Source organism: Anguilla rostrata, chromosome 11, assembly GCF_018555375.3.
Source record: "Anguilla rostrata isolate EN2019 chromosome 11, ASM1855537v3, whole genome shotgun sequence".
In the NCBI taxonomy this organism is placed as follows: Eukaryota; Metazoa; Chordata; class Actinopteri; order Anguilliformes; family Anguillidae; genus Anguilla; species Anguilla rostrata.
Window position 1 is genome coordinate 22,974,425 of NC_057943.1, and position 25,056 is coordinate 22,999,480.

A 25,056-nucleotide genomic window follows, 5' to 3' on the forward strand; every position below is an offset into this window, starting at 1 on the left:
TCTACCAACCCTGCTTTTCACAAGGTTCTTGGGGGATGAGATTCCACATGCAGATGTTAGGACTGGGCTAGCAGGCTTTCTTCTCTCCCAGATCGCTGAAAGGAAGACCCAAGGTTGCATTAATTATCATATTCATTGTTAGCCTGTATGTAAGTTTAAAGCTGGATGTTACAGACATCATACTTACTGTTACTGATACATGTGCCATTTATCTGCTTAAGACAACTCAAACTCATGGAGAAATCTCCGTAATGAAAAAAAGCATACTGTGACAAAAATGGCACTGTAAGTACAAGGAATTTCTTTTACCAATAAAAACTCCTGAAATCCATTGCCAAGTTGTGCAACAATAGACATATACAGACAATTAGCCTAAGCGAGAATTTGGGAAAAAACCGACCAGAGAAGGTATGACATAAAAGTTATTGAAGTATCTGAACACCCCTTGGTCTCTGACTGTTTTTCATGTTCCAGTGAAGGCAAATCTTAATGCTACAGCATACAATCACATTCTAGACATTCTAGATGATGTGCTTCCCCAACAGTTTGGGGAAGGCTATTTCCTGTTTCAGCATGGGAGTGCCCCATTGCACACAGCAAGGTCCATATAGAAATGGTTTTGTCGAGAACGGTGTGGAAGAACTGTCCTGCAAAGAGCCCTGACATCAACCCCATCCGACACCATTGAGATCAATTGGAAAGCCAACTGCAAGCCAGACCTAATCACCTAATCAGTGCCCGACCTCAGTAATGCTCTTCTGACTGAATGGAAATCCCTGCAGCAATGCTCCAACATCTAGTATAAAGCCTTCCCAGAAGAGCAGAGGCTGTTATATAGCAGCAGCAAAGGGTGGTCCAACTCCATAATCTTAATGCTCATAATTTTTGATGAGATGTTGAATGTGTCCACATACTTTTGGCTATACAGAGTATTTGGGTGGTTTGCTGTGTCAAAGTGCTGCAGAGATATTCCAAGCATGGAGTGGCATATGGCTGATGCAGAAACTACAGTGAAAAACCAAAAAATTAAATAGTGCTTCTTCTAAAGCTAAAGCAAGAGATAAATGGTTGTCCCCTTGAAAGCTTGATAGTTATGTAAGACTGAACAGCAGCCCTTGCTGTGAATTGATTTTCCACTTTTCTTGATGAGCCTAAATGTTGTGATAATTGGTCACAATAGGGTGTTAACCATTACATTCTTCAGCTTTCACCCCTAGGGGTGAAAGTGCAAACCTGGTCTTGATTCCTTCCAATCACCCAATTGCCCAAACACTAATCCACAATATCTAGCACTGTTGTCCGTTACAAAGAGCAGCACTGAATTAGGCTGGTCTTTGTCTCCTCTGGCAACACAGAAATCTAATACCTGATCTTTCAGTTGTGGCTCTGCCATTGCTTATGATGCTGAGCCTGTCTGAATCACAAACTCTTTTATGAAACACTACTGCACCTCTCTCTTCAAATAATAAATATCCATATATCAAAATGAAAAAAAAAAAAAAACATAACAAAAGCGTTCCAGTATTTTTGATATGGATGAGCTGCAGAAGAGGAAATGTTATATAATGTAAAACTGGAGCAGACTTGTTGACTGTGGTGAGAATTGAGACATGAAAGTTTTTCATTGAGATATAAAACAGCCTGTCCACCATCTGCAAGCGTTTCTGAAAAGACACAAAAAATAAAAAATATCAAAATCCCCTTTTAGTCACTCTCAGAACATACAACAAATCAACTCATCCAGTATCCTTTTTGATGTTTTGACCAGTTAGACCAGGACCAGTTATGTTATTTTTCATTCCTCAGTGATCACAGCACATACTAGCGGTGTAATAGTTCTGCTATTCCTGTAGGAGAATACTCATCACAAGAAAAACTCTAGCCTACAAAGGAAAGGTGACCCTGTTATGCATGACCTGATTAATAGGTGGAAAATGTCACTTTTGCAAGATGAAGTAAAAATAACGTGTGCTTCTCTCGAGATGTTTGTTTTTTTTGTTTTGTTACATCAGAATCATAGACCTAGAGCACAACCAGATTATACTTTTGATGGCTTTAGCTGTGTAGGTTTTCTTTAAAAATTCCCATTGGATAGGTGAGACAAGCAGATGCTACTTATTGTATCAAACGTAAGGCAAACTTGAAGCAATTGAAACAGGACTGTCGCGAATGGTAGGAATGGGTTTCCACGGGTGAAAGGTTTTTCCTGTAGGTTTGCCATGTCCCATTTTGCATCATCTTTTCTGGAAGGTTCTGTAGTATCTTTCCCCTTTTTGTTTCCAGATGCTCTGTAAAATTTTGCTTTTGAATAACATGAGATATGAAAATGAGTGTTTACCAGAAACTTGACACCGACTGCCTGACCCTTTTCAGGAGAACAATATCACTGAATACCAAAAGTCGCATATAATCTGGTAAGAAGATGAAAAGGCAAACCAGGTAACCTTTAACTTGTAAACTTACAGCAACCTTACATCAGCATTCCTAGTCGTTTCATGGTCAGCCTCTGCAGCACGTTAAAGGTGCTGATTTTAGGATTTGTAGTAACCATTAGATGACATAAACTAGCACCAGAGTAATGAGACATATAGCTACTGCCATTTGACACCAGTCACACGTAGCGACTCCTTTATGTCTCAGCTTTCATGATCTGTATGTCTCAATGTCAAATCCAGTGTAAAATATAGTTTTGAAGCTTTTGAACTTAAGATGGCAAGGTAGCACTAGAGTAGAGTTTTTGAGGCAAGCCAGCTTGTCATTAGTCACCAGTCACATCACATCGGCTGCTTTTGCGGCTTAAAGACTATTTGATTTTGGCTAATTTTACTCAAAAAATGTCTTTGCTTTCATTATCTGTATGTCTTAAAGTCCAGAGTAAAAAAAATAGTTTTAAATTTTTTCAGCACTTTGCCAACACTCTGAACGCGCAGCAACATCATTGACAGACAGGCATAGCAGAGAGCTGTCCTGATTGGTCATTACGATTCAGGCATGGTGAAACTTGGAGTGGCTGATTTCAGAGGCTGGGGCAGTCAGAGAGACCAGGTTTCTTTTCTTTGACCTTTTAATTGTAGAGAGACAGAAAGAATGGGAGTGAGAAAGAGCGACATGCAACTACGGTCGCGTGGCTGATACGAACTGCCAACGTCGCTGCTCACAATGAGCATGTGGAAGGTGCTCTACAGGCTATGCTACCAAGACACCCCCCACTTATATTTTTTAAATACACACACACACACACACACACATACATTCATTTTTATTTGCTACAAGTGAAAAAGGCTTAAATAGCCATACCAAAAAATAGAGGTACTTCTTGCCAATTCCTCTCCAGTTAACTTGTACAACTTGTAACTGTGTAAGGCTAGATTAAGACACCCGGGGGCTCCTGGGTGCGGAAGCTCCAAGGCCCCATAACCCCACCCTCCTAAAATGTATTAAAAGGGCTGTATTTCCTACACACGTGACCAGATATGGATGTACCCTCAAAATAAGCTGACTGTTTGCTGCAATTCATTTTTTACATTTCATATGCAATGTGTTGGGCCCTTCCTGGAATACAGTTGGAGTACAGAGCCAAAAAAAAAATTATAAAATGATGTCACTGTCCCAGTACTTTTGCATTTAACTGTATATGTGTGTGTATATTCCATCTTGGTGGATTATAAATATTTGTTTTATATACTTATATGCTATCATGCTTAAAACACACATCAAGTGAGGAAAATAAAGCATTCATTAATGCAACTGAGATAATATCATACGCTTTATGTTTGAAAGCAGAAGTAATATATTCATGTCAATGGGCCAACGTTAAAAGAAATGTTGTGGACTTTGTGAAATCATTTTATAACTTATATTACATAGCTGATTGCTAAAAAATGAAAATGGAAAAGAGAATGGCGGAGACTCTTGTTTGTAAACACAGTGCCACAGCAAGGCTAGAAAATCCTGCATAGTATGCCTTTACAGCTGCCTGTTTTTTTATTTATTGGAAGAACTGATTCTCACAAAATATGCATTTTCCCTTAACAAGGAAGCTCAGATTTCTCCATATTCTGTCCACCACTCAACAAACCATGGAGATGCACACAAAAGAATAACAAAGGCTTGCAGCATCCCCCAAAATGCCAACTGCTTTTTATTGCATTATGCACCTTATAATACATTATTACAAAGAATTATATTTGTAGTAAAATACATATTTTTGATGCATTCATTGTATTGGCATTGGCATATTGGCTTTGTCAGACAGGCAGTTCCAGCCACTCTGAATGTGCACAATGTTTTAAAAACATCATTAAAACGACAAAAAAATAATAATAAAAATTCCCTCTGTAATCATGCTTGTGTGCTGAAGATATATCTCTCCCCTGTTTTCATGGCACTTTGGGCGATCCCTATGCGAATTGGTACTGTCCAGCCCAGCCAAAGATGTCCTGACACGGTTACACAGCCATCCCGATTCTGGCACAGACCTCTGCTTCAAACGGTTCAGCTCACCACAGACCACAGACCACACACCCCCCTCCCCCCTCGCTCTCTGTGCTTATCTCAGAACTACGTCCTTAAGTCCGTGATGACTGCCTGCAGAACAGGCAAACCACCGACGGAAAATTCACAAGCTAGCCTTGAGCTTGTTCTTAGCTCAGACACAAGGACCACTCGCCATCAGGCGAAGGATCGCACGCAGAACGCTCGGTATTATTGTGATTTAATTAGGACGAGAGACAGAAAAAGGCGAGCAGGCGGAGTAGAGATAACAGCACCATCCCTACCCTCCCCGAGAGCTTGACTACAGAGCCAAACAAGATCTGTTCCGATCTGTACCGCACAATACAAACCGGGTGCTTTTCAGTACCGAACCCTTAAACTGGAGGGGCATCTTTGCGGCTAGGTTTTCTTTTTGTGCTTATAGCAGTAGCTCTGTTCCTCAGTCTTCCAGTGAAGTCATGGACCTTGTCAGTGAGACAGCCATGATGCTAACAAGCTACAAGGGTGTGGCAACAAGTAGCCAGCCAATTCACAGATGAGAGAGCGCCAAATGATATGGTAAAATGTAAAGCTCCTTCGCTCAGCAGTTCCTCTCACTAATCTTTCTCTCTCTCTCAGGGCTGGAAAAATGCCTGCACCATTCTTTTCACTGTAAACACTTTTCTTCTATTCTTTCACAGCACCAGCAAACATGTCTGGTAAAAATAACTGAGGACATAAGAAAGCAGTCATGATGTTTTACTTAAAATTTCCCAATGACAAATATTTTTATTTCCATGATAAATGAAAGGACAGCTTATCTGATCTGTGTTTTGAGGAGATATTAGTGAGGATGTTTTTCAGTAAATTGACAAGAGACAGACATGGCCTCTCGAGGGGTAGTTTATCTGTCTCTGGATTTGTCACCAACTCAATTTTCCCAGCTTTCCTTTTTGGTTGTTTGTTGCTCCTCTCATTGGACTTGTTGTGTAATGTTTATAAAAGATTTAAAGGGACACCCTCCCTTTTTTATTAAGCCCCTTGAACAACTCAACACAGTCAACAATATTATTGTTTCTACATGGGGCTCTGTAAGAAAGAGAATATGAGTTCAATAAATAATGCTTTTTAACTTTTCAAGGGAGAAAAAAGGGTCATATGCTAGTCTAGAACTTGATGAAATTCTAGAAGAAATATCCTTGCGGATTCTGCCTTCTGGCAGGAGGTGTACCCAAGTACAGAAAAGCTCTCTCTGAAGGCATAAACCTTGACAACTGACTTCTCAACTCTAATCACTAGCAGACTAGTCCTGCATGCCTTGCCTATATCAGCTTTAACAACCCAGGTTTATAACTCATATGCATCACTGTCAGTCAATGCACACTGTGATATTTTCACTATATGAGGCCTAATTATGTATTTTGTCCCATTCGTCATTTTTGGCATTACTTTTTTCTCCACATGATCTCTTTATGCAGAGCTCTATTGTTATTCTGCAACACAGTGAAAGTTTGTGCTTAGCCCCCATGAGCAGAGCGAGGTAGATTTCACACTGAAGCACTTTCTCTCTGGCTGTTTTTCCACAATTAAATCTGCCTGGTGACTCAGAACGCTGCCCAATCAGCAGTCTGGACCTAAGGTGGCAGTGTGAAGCCTTACTTTGAACTGAATAGCAGGTGTTGGTCTATTATTTCCTCCATCCATTCAAACCTTCAAACTCCCACCCAGTCCAGTCCATACTGAAAAATTCATGGTACATTAAGTAAAGCTTCATTTTAAAATGATACTTTCAAGGTGACACCTTCTTCATTTCTGACTGAGTATTGTGAGTGTTGCCTTTAAAAATATCTATAACAGCATTTGTGTTACTCCCCTGCAAACAAACACACAGAAACACCCATATGCACACACACACACGGACACATGCACACCTTCCAAAGAAAAGCATTCATATCTACATTAAGCCATCCTTCTAAAACTGTCACAGTCAAAAATAACAGGCTTGACTGGAAATAGTGAGAAAATGGTACCACGACCAAGGACAGAGAGATGCGGCACTCAATTTCTCAAAGAACAAGTGCATAGAGTTCAGATATAAAAACGCAAGCCTCTGAATTTGGTTGCAGCTTCCCATATTCTGCAAAAATCTTCATGTAAAGGTAAGATAGATTCTCATTTCAGAAATATTACGCTATTGAACTACTGAGCACAAATGTTATGTAACACAGCTATTTATTTATGAGCGAGGAACAGAAAGTGCCGAGGACCTGCTTGTACTGAGCTGGATAGATTAATCTGAGTTTAATATCCGTTTTAGGATTCACACTGAGGTTTTTCATAGCTTTTTTCTGCCTTTGTGACATTTTGTGTTTTGGCTCCTCCTCCATGTTTAAAACAGTACTGGGTCTGACTCAGCTTAGCTAAACTTTCTGTGGCTGCTGCAGGTAACAGCGATGAACTAAAAGCCGCAGTTTCCATCCGCGCTGTTCCCGAGAGTCCTGTGCGTGTGTGTGTGTGTGTGTGTATGCTTACAATTGTATGTGTGCGTATGCGCATGCTGCAAATGTGTGTGAATGTACTTACATGAGTGAAGGACACTGCTGCGGATGAGGGAGCGTGTGTTCTACCCGTGCTTTGGGGACGTCATTTTACTCTACAGAAATTCTGCTCTCATTTTCTGACAGAGACCTGATCACAATTTCCATCCCCCCCCCCCCCCCATCTGCTTAACATGCCATCGAAAAGGCATTTCACCTGCTCGTCGTTGCCAGCTAGCCTTTGTGCATGCACATCACTCGCGGAAAAGAGCACGGCTATAATGTCCGCATTAGCAAAAGCTCATTTACACCCCTCCGAGAGAAGCGCAGTCCCACGTGCCTGGGCAGAACAGCAGGGCCTCCACCTGTTGGCATGCGAAGCAAAGGAGTCGTACGGAGCCGTCGATATTGTTCTGCACTCGCTGTTCCTCTCCCACTCAGGAACCCGCAGGAACAGCCTGAGAATACCAATGGAGCGGCTCTGACAGACAGTTCTGCCCGCTGCAGATGTGCCCTCTGTTCCCGGATGTCCACCAGCGCGTCCGAACCGAAAACAAACTTAAAATACATATAAGCGCAGCATGCATAAAATGCTTCTATCTTTGTAGGTAGTCACTAATTTAATCCTTTCTAATTGTTTTTCTTTTTTTTTACTACAACAAAGAAGGGCAGTGGGATTTGGAGACATGATGCCCGAAATGTACGTGGGCTCCCCTGGAATAATAAGTTTACAGTGAGACTGTAAGCTGTATATGAACAACGGGTTTGTTTTGGCCCTTCGCCTTGCAAGTGGGGAACAGCCAGTGAGGAAGTGAGCCCCCCCAGCCTCCTGCACAAGGGCGGGCATCTCTGCTCCAACTCCCAAGTTTGTGGCGTCAACTGCAGCAGCAGCAGCAGACGCTTGGCAATCGAAGGCGCTCTTGCATCATCCCCGCTGCTGGCAGGTCCGTGACATCACAGCCTCCTGAGCCCAGAATATTCAGCTGCGCAATGCCCTACTGGACACGGGCACGGGGCTGTCAAAGGCGCTGGCAGACCCACCCGCTGGCATGTCTTAAGTTTTGAAGTTATATTTTGAAAGATGCATGCAGTCACACTGAAACATACAGAAGGAGGTAGAGACCTTGCCCTCTGTGTACACGGGAGCTAACACTGGATGAGTGACTGGTGATGTTCAGAGAAGCTCTGGCTGATCAGGACGGACTGACTAAGGCAGGGGCCCAGGGGCCGCAGTGGAAAGGACTGACAAACAGCCAGCACAGCGGTCTCAGTCACTGGCATGTCGCACACGCTCAGTTTGAAAAGAAACTAGGTTTATGATATAAACACAGACGCTACGCCCCTTTCACAACTCCTGTTGGCACTGGCGACGTTGGTGGTTTCTGTTTTATTTGTATTTACTTCTCGCGGTAATTGAAAATATGGAATCCAGCCTGCATTCAATCAACATTTGTCCATAAGTTTGACTTACAACTAAACACAAGTCTTACAAACTCAGTTTAGTTAGAGTTAGTGATAGTTGAACTTACCATAAAAAAGAGAAAAAAAAAAAGAATTCCTGCTTTCAGCTGTTAGTCAAAAGAAAAATAACGTAAAGACAATGTGGATTGAATTCCACCAATTTCATTCCAACAATGACAGTTCTGTGCCTTAAGCACTATCTACTAAACTGTTAATTTTGCTAAAATACTTCAGCTTCATCATGGTTTTTTTATTTGGGAAATCTACACTACAGCCTGCTAATTCTTAAAATGGTGGTGCTTGATAGTGCACAAATAATAATTATTTGGAAATTAACTACAGCAGAACACAGGAACCTAATAAATCATATCTTCTCTGTGGACAGGCAATCAGGTCTCATCAGAACTCCTATAAATGACAGCTAGACCACTCAGCCAATCAGAAAAAGCTCTCCACCTGCTTCCCTATGCTTAGCCAATGACAGTAAAAAGCTTCTGCTCTCATGGGCCCTCCCCCAGCCCAACAGCAGAAGAGCTCTGCTCCTCAATTTGATGATGCAGCTGCTTTAGGAAGTCTATCGCAGGCGAGCTGGAAGGCTGCCATTACAGAGTCACCAAGAGAGCAAGATAAACAACTTTTTTTTCTGATCCAGAGCCATGACATTTAAACCCCCAGAGTTGCTTTCAGGGGCAGATCTGCCACAGGCGTGCACCCTTTACCCCAGCACAGTCAGAGAGACAGTGGGAGCAAGGAGGGGGAGAGACATACAGAGCTTTGCCCTCCCCAACCTCTCAAAAAAAAGTTCACTGCATCACTACTTGCATCCTCTAACTGCGCAGAAACAAATGTTCGAGCGCGACAGGCGCTCTAACCCTACCCTGCCCTGTACCGGAACTGCCAGCGCCATCATGGCACAGTCTGTTGTAAACAAAATCACAACTGCGACAGCGCCTACTGACACTTATGGCTCGGTGCTAGCGTCCTCTCCTGTTAGCTCCTGCGCTTGAACCGAGTCTCCCCTCTGCCCATCCATGCCACTATGACTCCACCCTTCTCTCCTGTCCTTTGTGCCTACAGAGAGTTAATCATAGGAATAAGTAGGCAAAACAATCAAGAATCTTGCATATAGCAAAACAGTCATTATCACTTACCATAAGGATACACGTCCGATAGGAAGAAGGCAGGCTGAACGCAAGAATAAATGTATATTTTCTGGAGAACAAAAGGTCATTTATACCTTTGTTGTTTCAAAAAAGACATCCTGCCTATATCGAATGCATACATGTACGTCTGTATATGTGAATAAGTATTCGTATATGCCAGCAACATTCTCATATACTCTCACATATATAATAGCTAATGATGTTTATACATAATTGCATATATGAAGCATATGTACATGTTTCCTATGCCTATAGTAATGCACATGTTATTACTCTATATAACACATAGCATTAAAAAACAATAATATTCGGTGTAACCTGGATTATTATCCATAAATGCTCTGGCCAATGCGCTTCGTCTCAGTCAAAAGAACCTTCCAGAACAATCTTCTTTGCGTTAACCCTTCGCCTCACACGCTATTGTACCCGCACCTCCTCGCTCACCATCCGAACATTGCTTCCCGACTAAGGTAAACTACGTCACATCTTCAGCATCCATGTTGCAACTCCGCAGCACTATCCCCGATATGCACAACAACGTCGACGAAGAGCTAGTTAAGGAGCTACAGTGAAAGTGAACAATATGATGAAGAAGAAGCATAAAAAAAGGCTCGCTCAGAGTTGCGTCCACTCTCAGGTAGAAAATCTGAGAACTGGGCTCCTGTTATCTTAGCTGCTGTTTTCCCTTCGACGTGAAAAAGTGACGTAGCTACTAATCCAAAACCTTGCGCTCTCTCCCTCCCTCTCCCTCGCACTCTATTTTCATCTGGTCGCAGCAGCAGTATTGCTCTTTACAGACATCAACAAAGCTAGTTCTCCCTGACACACACACTCACACACACACACTCACACACCCTCGCACACGCACACACACGCCCTTGCACGCCCACACACACGCACAGACACACACACACGAACACACACACAAACCCATACTCACACACACACGCATATAAACACACACAAATCGATACTCATACACACACACACACACACACACACACACACACACATGCTCACAATCTCTCTGCTTCAAGTGTGACGCAGCACTTAATTCTCCAGGCTTTCCCCCGGTGTTGTAGATACACAACTGCAGATTCTTGAAACACTCAGGCCAGCGGCACACTGCTGCACAAATTCCCAACTACAGCTACAGTTAAAGGGCCACAGCCATCGTTCTCTGGTAGCTCCGGGTTCTCTCGCCCTCCCCCTCTCCCTCTGTGTCACCCTTACATCGGCGCTCTCTCCTCTCTCCCTCTCGTTCTCGTTCTCTCTCCCTCTTGCATTTCTGCTGTTTCTCTGTTGCTCACAGTTGCTCACTCTGTTTCTCCCCGTGAACTGAGATGACTGTGCCTCCTTGGTCACCTGACAGCCAGCTGGTTTTAAAGGCATACCGTCCCCCTTTTTGAAAGAAAAACAAAAACAGCAACAACAGAAAAAAAACAAAAGGAAGGAAAAGAGGCTTGAGCTGCACTCTCTGATTTCCCTTCAACTCCCACTGAGAGATACCCTAACCCCCCTCCGCCCCCCTCCTCCCCCCACCTCCAAGCCTTAACTCTTCACTGATCCTGAGACCTGAGAGAAGCCAGTTTCCAGTTTATTTAAGCTCCTGTTTGTCTTTTCACACATTTAATACCAACGTTCCGGCTATTAGCTTGTTCATGCTTGATTTTATGCTATAAATCCATCTCAAAACTCCACAGGAAGTTTTTGTGCATACTTAATTTGTTGCTGTGCTATGCTATGAATCAGAAAAACCCGGATGTTTCCAGTGTCATTTCAACTAGCACAATATTTTACAAATAACTGAGCTGTCACAATTATCTTACATTTTAGGCCAGCATATTTCCTAACAGGTGCAATTTATTTTAAAAGGTGATATTAGCTTGGAGGCAAGTGGCCTTTCATAGTTCAAATAAAGCTGAACTGCCAGTGTGATCCTCTTGCAGTATGCGTGAGATGGGAACGTCACCATTTAACATGCCAAATGGAATTTCGGCATCTTCTTCAAAGGGTCTACATGCACCTCCGTGAAGACCCTTCTGCATCTTTTGTAAATGCAACTTTAACACATTAATCATTGACAGCTGGTGAATTTTAAAATGCTGGGCTTTGGTCAACATACCATCTGATAACTCAAATGCTTTTCCCCAAATGTTTTCTCTGGCTGCGGCACTGTCCCCAAGGGCTTACGGCTGTTGGATTTTTATGGAAATATCCTACCTATGCAGATTCTAGCCTTTCACTCAGTCTTTGAACTGAGTGACTGAACTACAAACAAGTGGTCAAACATTCCACTGCTTTCTTTATTTTTATTCTTCTGAAGACAGAACCATGTTTGTTGTGATGTGAATCCAGGTCAGGCATTTCCAATTAGCTGCTCTGTCTCAGGATCACACGCACAGACTTGGACTACTCTTTGTTTCTTTTACATATTTTACTGTAAACATGTCAAGACAGTGAACCTTAATGCTGACATGTACACTTTGTTCTTTGGTGTTGCATGGTCGTGCCTAGTGTTGGATGATTATTTTAGGGAAGGAAGAGCTCATTAACACACAACCACAAGAAGAAACTAAATATTTTGACTGTAAGGCTTTTATAAGTCTCGTGGAAGTTCTTTATTTCCCTAGATCTGACTGTGTTGCTACTGCATTACACTTGTGGGAGACTGTAATGTCTTGCAAATGTAATTTTTTTTACCTTCATTTATGACAGTGCCAGAATAACAAGTTAAGAGTTTAACATGGCCTTTGGGGCCTAATAACAGGACTACGCAACTGCACCCCACTGACCTGGAACTGAAGGCACCGCATTTCACCCTGAATACCTTTAACCCTCAAAAACCCCTTTGATGTTCATAAAGCACTGTATTGTTGATACAAGTAGAGCAGTGTAGGAATAGACAGACATGAAAAAAGGCTTAATAATGAACAGCAAATGAAATAATTTAATATTCAGGTTCTTTGGGGCTTCGCATGTTTAAGTTATAGACTTCCTTTTTTTTTTTTTTTTTAAAGAACTGAATAATTGGAGTTCATTTATTTGAATTGCTTGTGAGAAGTACTTACTGTAAATGTGTGAGTTTAAGCAGATGTCAGCGCAAGCAGCGCATACAAAAGCAACAACAAGGGCTGCAGTAGGGTGGGAAGGAAGTGGTTCAGCTAATATGCCTTCGATAGATTATGTCACTCCCCTTCCCTTCATGGTTTATTGTAAGTCATGGGGAAATGAATCGGAACTTTGATCGTTTGGTATTGCTGTTCGCAGTGCAGTGGGTGGCTGGTATCTGAACGAGGCTCAACAGGAGTAGGAACGCTGGCATCCTTCTCGTCTTTGCATTGGCAGCTGTCACTCATTAGCTTGGCAAGGTCCTGAAGGAGGATGCCATCCCAGCATGCACTGCTGAGCCCAGCCCTTCTGAGTGTGTTTGTATACGCGTGTGCGTGTGATGAGTGGAGTGGTGTGGCACGTAAGGCTTACGTATATGTAAGCCTCTTAGAGATAAGAGCTCCTAATTTAGCTCCTGGGGGTGAGGGGTGAGAATTCATTGAAGCCAGATAAAATAAACAACAGTAATAAAATCAAAATGAAAACCAACACCTTGAAACATAAGGAACCTTCAATTAAAAAACTATTAAATGAGGCGCCCAAACAGAACTGTTTCATTGCTTCCAAGCATTACACACTCCATGCACTATGATGGCATTAATACAAATGAGCTATTTTTGAGTGAAGTAGACCTCACTCCTAAATCAAGTGGTTTAATTTCTGATTTCTAAAAATGTTTTTAAACATGATTGTGAGGCAGAGGAATCTGGCGGTTGGCTGTCTCTCTGGCCTTAGTGCTTTTGTAGGAGAAGGCAGGCAGGGCGCCTGAAGCAGCAGTTCAGGGAGGCCGCACTTGGCGACTCAGGCTCAGCGGCGGCCCGTCGCTCCGCCAGCAGCGCACCGTGGCAACCCTGCGCGGAAACTTCCGGACAGACGCGCCAAGCTGCAGCAGCGCCGGGAAACAGCTGCTTGCTCCCGTCACAGGGCGTCCAGACCACAGGGGCTCTGGCCCTACCGAGCGTCGCCACCCCGCCCCCGACAGAGGACAGAGGGGACGTCTTCTGTCCCGGGGATGAAGCGGCGCCTTTGGTTCTCCTCACATCACCGCTGGTTTCCCCACAGTGAAGTGTCAGGAGCTGGGACCTCTGCGAGACACTCTCCGTAAGTTTCATTAACAGCTCGTGGCCTCAGAAGTCTCACTCTCAAAGGGTGCAATTAAAGGGCTGGTAAAAATAAACAATAGTCCTCCAAAGAGGTGCGAGCCTGACTTGCACTTAAGAAGGGGGGGCGGTGGGAGTGAGGCTACCAGGAGAGTCAGCTTCCGCTTGGTTCTGCAAGCCTCTACCTGCGAGGAAATGGCTAATAAGGGATCTAAATCACCAACGCCTGTTTTTAAAAAAAAATAACAGACGGCTTACATTATCAAGTATGAAGATGGTTCACACTCATCAGTGATAACTCTGTAGATTTGACGTGAGAACAAACAAACATTGGCTGTGTTAACACACTGCGGTCAGTGCAGTTTGTAACATGTTAAACTTCCTGAAACACATCTGCTCAGCCTCAAGAGCAGCACAGCGCAGCCGAGGCCCATGTTGTGCCGTTTATCAGTAGTTCCAGTGAAAACCTAAATGCTGCTGCTCTGCACAGCGGCAGTTTGGTGTTAAGAACTGCGACTCCAACAAGTACCTGCAGACGAGAAGCGCGCAGGCGATCTTTTTACTGCGTCGCCCTCGAAGCGGCGCACGGCCGCTAACGATGCGCGCAAACACGCCTCCTCTCCGCCGTCTATTTTTACCCCGCCGCTCACCAGACAGCATGTTAATTTTAGCAGTGTCATCTCTCGGCAGTATTCCGCTTACTAAACCTTCATCTCTCGCTAGAGAGGCAGCCGGCGCTCCGTCTCAGAAAGCCTCCGCCGTTTCTCGAATGCGCCATTGCACGGCTGAGCCCTGTACGCCATGCATAGCGGGGCTCTCATTAAATCCAAAGCCCCAGAATGCCGGGCGCATTCCATGGGGGTGTCTAGCCGAGTGGGATCAGGGGACATCAGACAACGGTGGCGGTCCATACCCTCCCCCCCCCCCCCCCGCCCCGGTGAAGAAAGGGGTGGGAATGTAAAATATGATTTATGATATCCCAGATTCTTCATGCTTGTGATTTTAGTTTTTTAATCGCATCTCCCAGAGGAGCAGCGACCTGATTGATGTCACTTATGCATTTCCTCTGTAAGTAGGGCAGCTACTTAAGGCCGCAGGAGCAGCCACAGGAGCAGCCGCAGCTACTTCTACAGACATACTGTACTGCAATAATGCCATAAACAAGACATTCATGTAAAACATAGACCTCACAGATTGAAAACTACTGATAAAACTGCATTCCAAAACATAGAAGCAAGACATCACTCAGTATATAATTCATTAATATACACTATCATCTACAACTGCGTGTTTGCATGCAGACATGCACACAAACACACACACACACACACACACACACTGCCACTGATTTTCAAACACTTCACTGAAGTCAGACATTTTGGCACATCTGTTTCATTGGTTATCAAAATAATTGTGAAGTGGCTGAATAGAATACCTTTCAGCAAAAACAATACCCAGATTGTTACTATGATGTACCTCATGTCCTTACCTGTTCTGTAGCTGTCAGGAATACATCTAACCCTTGGTTAGCTGGAAATAATTAAGAAATCAATAGACATCCAATATCGTTAATACATGCATGAAAATTTAAATATGTGAAAAGTGATAAACTATTATTATTTACAATCTTTATGACAATGATAATGATTATTATTGTTATTACTATTAATACCATTATTATGTATCATACCTGGTACAGTATGTTGAAATGAGCACAACAGTGACCCCCAGTGTTGGAAGAGTATTGTAGATTTAAGGTTTGTTTACATCTATTAAAAGTACTCACTGTCTCAACCTTAACTTTACAATTACATATGGTGATTTTTCGCCCTTAATTGACAATTGGCAATCGCCAAATTTCACTGAGGAACCATCAATTGGATTTTCCCAAACAAACATGTCTTGTCATGGTTTATTTAAAGAAAAATGGAAAATGTTCCTTATAATATAATTTATTTTATTTATTTAACCTTTATTTACCCAGGGTAGGTTCGCTGCGCACGGATCCTCTTTTGCAGGAACGCCCTGCTTCACACTCATTCACAATACTACTAATAATAATAATAATTATTATTATTATTATTAGTAGTAGTAGTAGTAGTACTATTATTATTATTAGTAGTAGTAGTAGTAGTAGCAGTAGTAGTAGTAGTACTATTATTATTATTATTATTATTATTATTATTATTATTAGCCATTATGATGAAAATAGACGATTAAATGGCATTTTTGCGATTTAAAAAAAAAGTATATAAATTCATATTTATATTTACGGTAATTTGCGTTATTATGTGCAGCAAGCTCGTGGCAGATGTGAATAAATTCACAAAATGTGTGCGACTAGTTAGAGCGAAAGGCTGCGTATTCGGTACAGGACCATGCGGAAAGAAGGCGCGTACTAAATATGAACTGCGTAACATCCTCTCTGCCGAGCATGATTCTGTCCGCACACCTATCCCTTGCGCAGCATCCTACCCCACCTCCCTCTCTCTCTCTGTTTATCCTTACTGCTTACCGTCGGGTTTTCCTTGATCGACCAAAGGCCTGGTTTTGCGCAATTCGCTTCATCATATGGTAGGGATATTGTTTACAGTCTTTCGATTTCTCAATGCGATCTGACCGCTGGTTAACTGACCGACTGTGCTATGTCTTTACAGCCTTTAGTCTGACGCAGTATAACATTGAGTTTAATCTCAATCTTTTCAAATCGAATACGTCAATATTAATGTCAACGTGGTAAACAATATTGGATATTCATTATAAAGCGGGTTATTACTAATTCATAAAGAAAACAGAACAGAATCAATGACACTATTCTAACTTACGTAGCTGCATAATAGTCTAGATACAGATGTAATAAAGGGGATGCTCCTGTCTGTGAAATAACAATAAATGGCTTACCTGGACAAACACAAACCTTCTGGGAATCTGCTCTTGTGCATCCCAGTTTGTTCAACTGGGTCAACGACACACTTATTGCTTCACAGAACTGATTCCCATTATTTTCAATCCTGAAAAAATCCCCTTGACTTTATTAGAAAATCACTATCGAATTTTCCACGGCGCAACATTTGAACCCCGCCCCCCACACTCCCCCACTCTCTGATTGGAGGACACTTTGCAACTTATTTCTCCGACGTCAGTATCACACGCGATTGACGCATGTTTACAAACATTTGATGAGATCACGTGCTACTGGGGACCATTTTACCGTAAATCTCCGGATTTTCCCGTATTGGCTGAAAAAATGAACGTTCACTCGTATGAAAGATATAACCAAACGCAAGGCTGAGGGCAATTTTATAAAAGAACCTGGGTTCAAAACTATATTCTCAACAGTCTGTTAGATTATATGAGGTTAGATTTGTTTTATGTTTTCAAGTATGCTCCACATCCACATTATAAAAATATCGGAAATAATAGCCTATGAGAAACCTCTCACATAGGTTCCTCTTTGCCGAAAATACTTGCGACATCAGCTTTGAAGTCTGTAATAAACCTTACGTTTACGTAGCTAAAACACAAGTCAAGTAGCTGCTGTCAATATAACATAGCATATGCAGCAGCATATATCCAACATACAGGCCTAAAGATATTCTGATTACGTTAGTGAATAACCGCTACACTGTGGTTACTTTTTCCCCAAATATTTGCTGCATCAGACGAAACAATATTATAGCCATTATAACCAATATAACTTGTGTAAAATATGACTGTATGTAGCCTATAGTCTAACGTTAAGAGTTGCACGATTGCAGTTATATCACAAACGGTTTAATTAGTCTGAAACATCCTGGTAGGCTACTTGTTTTTAAAGCTTGAACTTGATTTTTCATATTTTGGAAAATACGAGTTCGATTCGTTTGTTAAGCATGAGACGATCTTTTTTTCTACATTTCTAAAATCTTTAACAACTGAGCAGTGTAATAAATATTTTCTTCGTAGATTGTGTTAGAACTACGAAGTGGCAATTGTCAAATGTTTTTAGCAGGCAGTCAACGAGTGAACACAGCAGGGGGCGATATTGAACCAAATAAAAGGTCATGCTTAGCTTTCTCTTTGCTGACGCACATGAAATCCCCATTTGGGAAACAGCCCCTGACAGTAACAATGCTTGTTTTATTATTATAATTTGTTATGGTAGGCACTGTTCTACAAAGGCTAAAACATAACCATGTGTATCTATTCCAATATTTTTCATAACGTGTAGGCCTAAATTGTACCCTTAGCCCAGCATATTCTAATGCTTAGAATTGGCAGTCTAGCATACAATTAATTTTTCTGTGGTACGCACTTGTTATTTTCTGCAATAAGGCACCCTGTTGTACTTTTAATCGTCTGGTTAAAATGATCAGATATAAATTGCACTTAAGACATGATTAATGACAAATTTAGTCAAATTCTGCATATAATTACAAAATTTGACCTCACTGCAGGTTTGCATAATTATGGAAAATAAATTATTACGTTTACTCGATTCTTATGGTTCTCATGACAGATGTATGTTGTGCTTGCAGCTGGTCAGTTTTTCTTTATCTAAGCAAATCTGAAATTTAAGCAATTCTGTAAACGAGGCCCAAGTTTCTTAACTGAAAGCCATTAATTCTTTTCATTTTATCCAATATGCTATCTTGTTACATAATAACAAGATATCATATGGTATGCACTTCCTTTCCATTGCTTTGGATAAATTAAAATAAAAAACAAATAAAAATAAATGTAAATGTAAATCTTGTTGAGTCAGAGCTACTACCTTAACAAATAAAATAAAAAGAGAATGGGTTACTAATTGGTGGCCCTTATTAAAATGTGGTATTGCTGAACTTCAAATAGAAACATGAAAACTATTTTGTCAAGGTAACAATAGATATTCACAGGCATGATCTGTAATATTATGAGAGTAATATGCTCCATTCCATAGGACTGCAGGTAAGCTGCAGACCAACACATATAACTTACTAACTCTTATGTTAGCAGAGCACAGCAGGCTGAAGTTAAATTAAGTAAATGCAACAGTTATTCTAATTTTCTCTATGTCAGCCGAAGAGTGCATGCATAGACACTTAAAATAAAATTTTTAAAAAACCTGAGCTTGGGCAAGGTGTGCGGTGCAGTCCATAATGTAACCAACTCACAAATCATATACAAATCCTCCCATGCAGGTCCCTGGTAGCTATACCTGCTGAAGCCCTGTGTAGGTCAAACCATTGTTTGCACTACTACACTTGTTATGGGAGCATTCAGTAGTATTAATTGCTCCTCATCATGCCAGTCTTTGCTCTGATAAGGTATCTCATTGTAGCCACACTACTGCTACATCAGGACACAAGCATGAAAACATTGTTTTAATTGTCCACAAGCGTCTAAGGGATTGTGAATGACATTGAAAGGTTTGTTTACTACTGTAGCAATAGCCCTGGGATTGTATTATTTATATACATGAAGTGCTGAAATGCCGCTCTGGCATATATATTATGGTGTCTGGGGTGTGGGCTAATGCTAACGTCTCAGCCTGACCAGGGTGGTGAGGTATTGGGCCTGATAAGGTATTGACAAATCACCCCATGTGTCCAGATCAGTCACCAGAGAACGTGACCCATCTGTCCCTCTGGCTCTGTTCCCTGTGGCTTCTGTCCCTCTGAGGATTGCAGCACTACTGGCAGTCCTTTCCCAGGGAATGTATCACTATCCATCAAGATGTTTCCATAGCGCGTATCTCCTTGTGTTCCAAACAGGCTTTGAATCGCGTGATTCAGACTTTGAAAACGAGTTTGAATCACTTATTATTATTGTATGCTGCCATCTTTTTTGGTAGGGTAGGGTGTTTCCTTCTCCTTTTTACTCCAGGTAGTAAAAAGAGGGGTCAAATTACCTTCGGGGGTCAAATGTTGTAGTTGTAGTTCCACCCCCCCAGCCAGGCTGCCTGTGGCTCATGCGCTTGGACCTGGGCCCAGGCCTGCTCCTCCACCCAGGTCCCCTTGCCTGTGAAGAGGGACCTCTCCGAGATCAGGTGGTCTCCCATTTATGGCACCCTGCACTGCAATGCTTGGTGTGCCTGCACTGCAATGCTTTATTTAATTGCCCTGATTGACTTTAATTGCATGAATCCTTAAGATCAATTATGGCCTTCATATTAACAATCTCTCTGGTTGTGTGTGTGTGCGTGCTTGTGTGTGTGTGTGTGTGTGTGTGTGTCAGAGAGAGTAGGGGGTGCGGCGATAGACTAACAGATATCCGCAAAAGGTTAACATGCCAAGAGCTGCGATGCGGATTTAATTCCAGTCATAATTTGAGCTCTCAATGCTCCAAATATAAATTACGCGTGTGCTTGCCCTCTTTTCTCAAATGTAAATCCAGGATCCATCTTGTCCATTGTCCTTAGGTGACCTCAGAATGCCTCTCTCAATGTTTACATTTCAGTCAGCAGTTACATATGATACAGTACATCTCTCTGGCTTAAGCAATCACAGGCCTTTTTCTGAACCCATAGTACATTCCTAACATCCTCTACTTGAATTTCCCATAGGAATCAATTTTAACGGACTATGTGGTGAAAAAAACAATGTCTCAGACTAATTCAACACAGCCAGCACCACCTTGAATTGACTTGGGCGACATTATTGTGTCCCATTTTAGTTGAAATCCTTTGTCTGGACATTTGCTGAAGCTAATTCAGGTAAAGTTGTTTGTTCACTAGCGCAAGTCCCATGCCCTGCTTGGGGATCTAATCTACAGCCATCAAGGTACAAATGGTAAAAACGCTGCGCCAAACTGCCATTCAAGACAGCTGGAATTCGTGGACATGATCCAACAACGCATGCCGATATTTATAGACTTCAGGGAGAGATTATGAGTTTTCCCCCCACTCTCACTCTAGTAATGTAATATGAGAGCACTTGTAACTTTAGCAAAAAAGTTATTTCTAGTAAGGTCTCACACTGAGCAAGTAAGTTGCAATCTAACAATGTTCCCTTGTCATATACATTTCTCATCACTGTAATATTATAGTAATATGCTTGTAATGTTGTATGATCTTTTTTTAACTGAGTTATAATGTCAGAGCAGCAACTGTCTAACTTAAAATGAACTGACCATCATCATGGTCATTGGTCTGCCAAATTCTTCCTGTCAATTTAAGTGTGTGAGCAGGTACTGTACTCATTCAAGCATATAATGCAGATTTACCTTCAAAAATCACCACTTATATTGCACTCAAGGTGAAATCTGCCCCTGTAATATTTAGAGTGACAGGAAAAACAAGTTGTAAGTTGTAAACATGAGCTTTTTTTTTGTTTTGAGTCCTGTGTGCAGAGGCTGAGGGAACTACTCCAAATAGGGCTTTAACGTGAACAATGGCAACTTGTAACAAACAATAACAACGAACTGGCAGCGTGAAGCTGCTTATAATTGGATTTGGGGTCAATAAGCCAATAAGTTCTGACTCATGACAGAAAGTGCATTTTGCTCTTTTTATAAATAACCAAAGCAATCCAGAGAAAACAGGCCAGACTCTCTCCTCCCACTCTCATGCATATTCATAGGGTACTGTGATCCTGATAGACAGCCTGATGGACAGCCCCTCCCCCAATAACAAATTCTCAATTAAAAGAAAGAGTATGAAATGGAGAAAAAGCCCATTGTGAGGGTAGTGTGGTCATGCAGAAGTCTGTTTTCTGCCCCCTCCTGGCTGCATGTGTTTGGCCTGGAATGGAATAGTCTGTACTGAGTAACCCAGTACTGGCATGTATTACTCTCTTTGCTTGCTGTGTATTACAGCTGACATTTCACTCTGAACTGAACTGCACTGAATTCACAATTAAGGAGAATTAAAGCAGAAACAACATATCTCAATAGCCTATAAAATTGAGAAAAGATGTTTTTATTATTATTGATTGGAATGAATTACAGCTGAAAGCAGTAAACTTATAGCTATTTCTGCTTTCATTATCTGTTAATTGGGATTCATGACTATTTTTTCACGTGAATGAGAATCTGTACAGATATTGTTTTTGTTTTTAAATATGACAAGGACACCAAAAATTTAGCCTACTGAATGAACACTACTGAAATAATAATGTTGTAGTTAGAATGTTTTTATTATGCGTGTCTTTTATATGTGTGTGTATTTTCTTTTTCTTTGACGAACATAGCTAATCAATATTATCCATAATGACTAACATTGTAGTTTAGATGGGAGGGGGTCCAGGCTCTGTCTTTTTAAAGTAGTAAATATAACCCTATTATCCTTATCTGGGAGACCAGTGAACGTAGGAAATGTTTATTTCCTAAGCTGAGGGTAAACACCAAGTGATGTGTTATGAGTGTTATAAATGCTCAGAGGAACTGTCCATCTGTGAGACTTTGAACAAACATCTTGTGTGAACAGACTCCCTTCTGCAGAATGAAGATTGTTTACAGTTCCTACCTCGTACCTTTTCCTTGGAATCTAAGACTATTATAAATCGGTTGCCTGAACAATGCATTGACCAGCACTGCTGGGCAATGCTTCCTAATTGTTTCTTATGCAACACTAACATTCAGGAGTTGAGATGATTCATGTAGAGCTTCATTTTTTTTAATTTTAAATTTGCTGGCATATATGAATTAATATGAAATGTCTAGAAAAATGCTCTTACGACTGTCCACAGTAGCCTAAAGCCTACACACGTTAGACTAGTAGGCAATAATTGAAACTGGACCAAATGAACTCTGAGCTAGCTAACGCTAAATTCAAGGCTAACATGCTAAAACATAACAGCGGGATTATGAGTGATTAAATGTCCTACTCTACAAAGGCGTGTTATTTCGAAAGCTGAAGGTAATTAAGAACAGAAAATAAAGACCAGAAAAGCAGCACTAATTTTCCAGCAGTTTTTCAGGAATTATAACAACTCAATTGCTTTGCATTAAGCAGATGAGTTGTTTTCAAGTTCCCTTATCATTGCATCATTTTCCTAATTAAACAGCATTTGAGAAAGCTCAAATTACTATGGAGCTGTTGCTTATCAGCTTTCCTCAGATCATGCATGCGGTATGTACTATAGACATTCTGGCGGCTGCATACGCAGAACTGTCAGGCCACTGATACAGGGAGAGATTGAGCTCTGTTAGGGGGATTTATTCAGTTACATGCCAAACTGAAACATTTACACTCAGGAGCATGTCAGTGAAACCTCAGTCAGGATTGGCTTCCCTTTTGGAAGGAAAAGAGGTCACAAATCTACATGTCTTGCTGGAGATCAGAGCCATCAGATAAACATTCCCTGCATCATTAATCTCTGATAGGAAACTCATGAAAGTGCAGATGTGTAATCCAGATCTTGAATGTTAAAATCTGTTGAACATTTCATCACGTTTGCAAAGTTTTAGAGATCTGGAAGCATATATCAGGTAAATTACAAGAAAATTAAGCAAATACAGAATAGACTGTTCTATCCGTTCTATTGTGTGATGTAGTAACATCTTGTGAGGGAGTGGGGGTTTTGGGAGACCAACCACAACTGAACAGGGGGTTCTTTAAGCTATTCACCAGAGGTAAAATAGCCACAAAGTCAAGAGACAAGGACAGCAGAAAAATAAAGGAAAGGAAAACAAAACTACTTAGGGAGAGTATCCCAAAGAAAAGCTCTACACAACAAGCTTAAGGAGTATAAATAAAACAAAACTGCCGGAGCAGAAAACGGGGCAACTCAAAGAAAACAGACCACGAACCGAGGCTGAAAAAGTAACACCCTAAAGAAAGAATACTGAGCTTAGATTGTGGCACTAACTTGTTGCCAACAATCTAAAAAAGCTAAAGACTGTTGTGCTAATTTTATAGCCACAACAATCCAATATCGCAACTCAATCCTATACCTTTAGGTCGCTTGTCATAATACCGGCTCTCGTGCAACATAAGTGACACTGAAGCAAAGCTTATCACCTTGCTTGGGGTTTAAATAGAACGCCAACAGGTGCAAATTGTAAAAAGAAATTTGCACGTGTATAATTCAATCAACTCAATAGCCGTAATAACTGAAGAAAAGGCGCATAAAAAAACCAATGACCGTAATAACTGAAGAAAAGGCGCAGAAGGAAAAGAAATGGTGGCATCAGCCAAAACCATGACACATCTTTGACCAAGGTTTCAAGACAAGGATATTAACAGACAAATATAAATATTATTTGCACCATGAATTCCCCAAATCTGGTGGCTGTTTTAATTGAGTAACCACACTTAAAAATAAATAAGTAAAATAGTAAAATAAGTCTGGTGGCACTAAATGCAGTCATCTATCTGTGACTGCTTGTGTTAAGGGTGGCACGATGTTTCCAGGGTTTAGATTCCAAGTTCCAAGAAATTATACATGGAGTGAGGCTGCTATGTGGCCCCATGGATCACGGCTGCGTTATTGTTGATGACATTGGACCTCAGGGGGATAGTTTGACCTTTTCTTATCCCCAGTTGGACTAAGCTTGTCCCATCTCTCTTTCTCGCTCTCTCTCTCTCTCTCTCTCTCTCTCCATCCCTCCATCAGATTACCTTAACCCAATCCTGGTAGCATCTGCCTTTCTGGCTTTGCAGGTGTTTGATGGTTTTTCGTCTTACAACATTGATGTATGGGGATATTTGCGTTTTTTATATGTGCGCGATTGTGTTGCTTCCATTGTCTGAATTCCTGTCAATATTGAGCAATTTGTTCCTTGTCTCTCCATTCTGCTTGTATTGAGGTTTTTTTTGTTTAAAGTAGTGTCTACGTGTGGGATTTGTCCTGTTCTGACATCTTTGACGAGCCCTTGGGTGGCCTCACCAAGGCAAATGTACTCCAGCACACAAGGAACAAGATTTGCGCACAAGATGGTAGCAGGCTTGAGGAAGCTTCCTGTGTCACTGTCACATGAAGAGAGCAGCACTTGACAGTGGGGGGAGGGGTTAGGGGGTGGCAGAGGAGGATGACAACCCCCCCATCCCCCTATATGATTTCATGAGAAATGCAGAGCGCAAAAATAAACCTGAGGGGGTGGGGGGATGGGGGGCAGACATTTGACATGACCACTTCCAATTTGTGTACTGCCAGTCTAGCAATGAAAGACTATAACTCTACAGGTTTGGGGCTGTAGTACCCCTCCCTAAACAGTCACTCTCAATTGTGAGTAGGATCATACAGATCAACTGGAACAGCTGTAGGATGTTTATCCCACCACTCCCACACCATGAAATACAAGTCTGTG

General features: G+C 41.6%; 1 long non-coding RNA gene across 1 annotated transcript; it reads right to left on the minus strand.

Moving 5' to 3' along the window:
- Positions 1-12,628: 12,628 nt before the first annotated feature.
- Positions 12,629-16,900, minus strand: LOC135234345 (uncharacterized). Its single transcript, XR_010324091.1, has 2 exons — positions 16,747-16,900; positions 12,629-15,375 (listed from the first exon to the last, which is right to left on the minus strand). It is a non-coding gene; the product is annotated as an uncharacterized LOC135234345 (long non-coding RNA).
- Between the last annotated feature and the right edge of the window lie 8,156 nt (positions 16,901-25,056).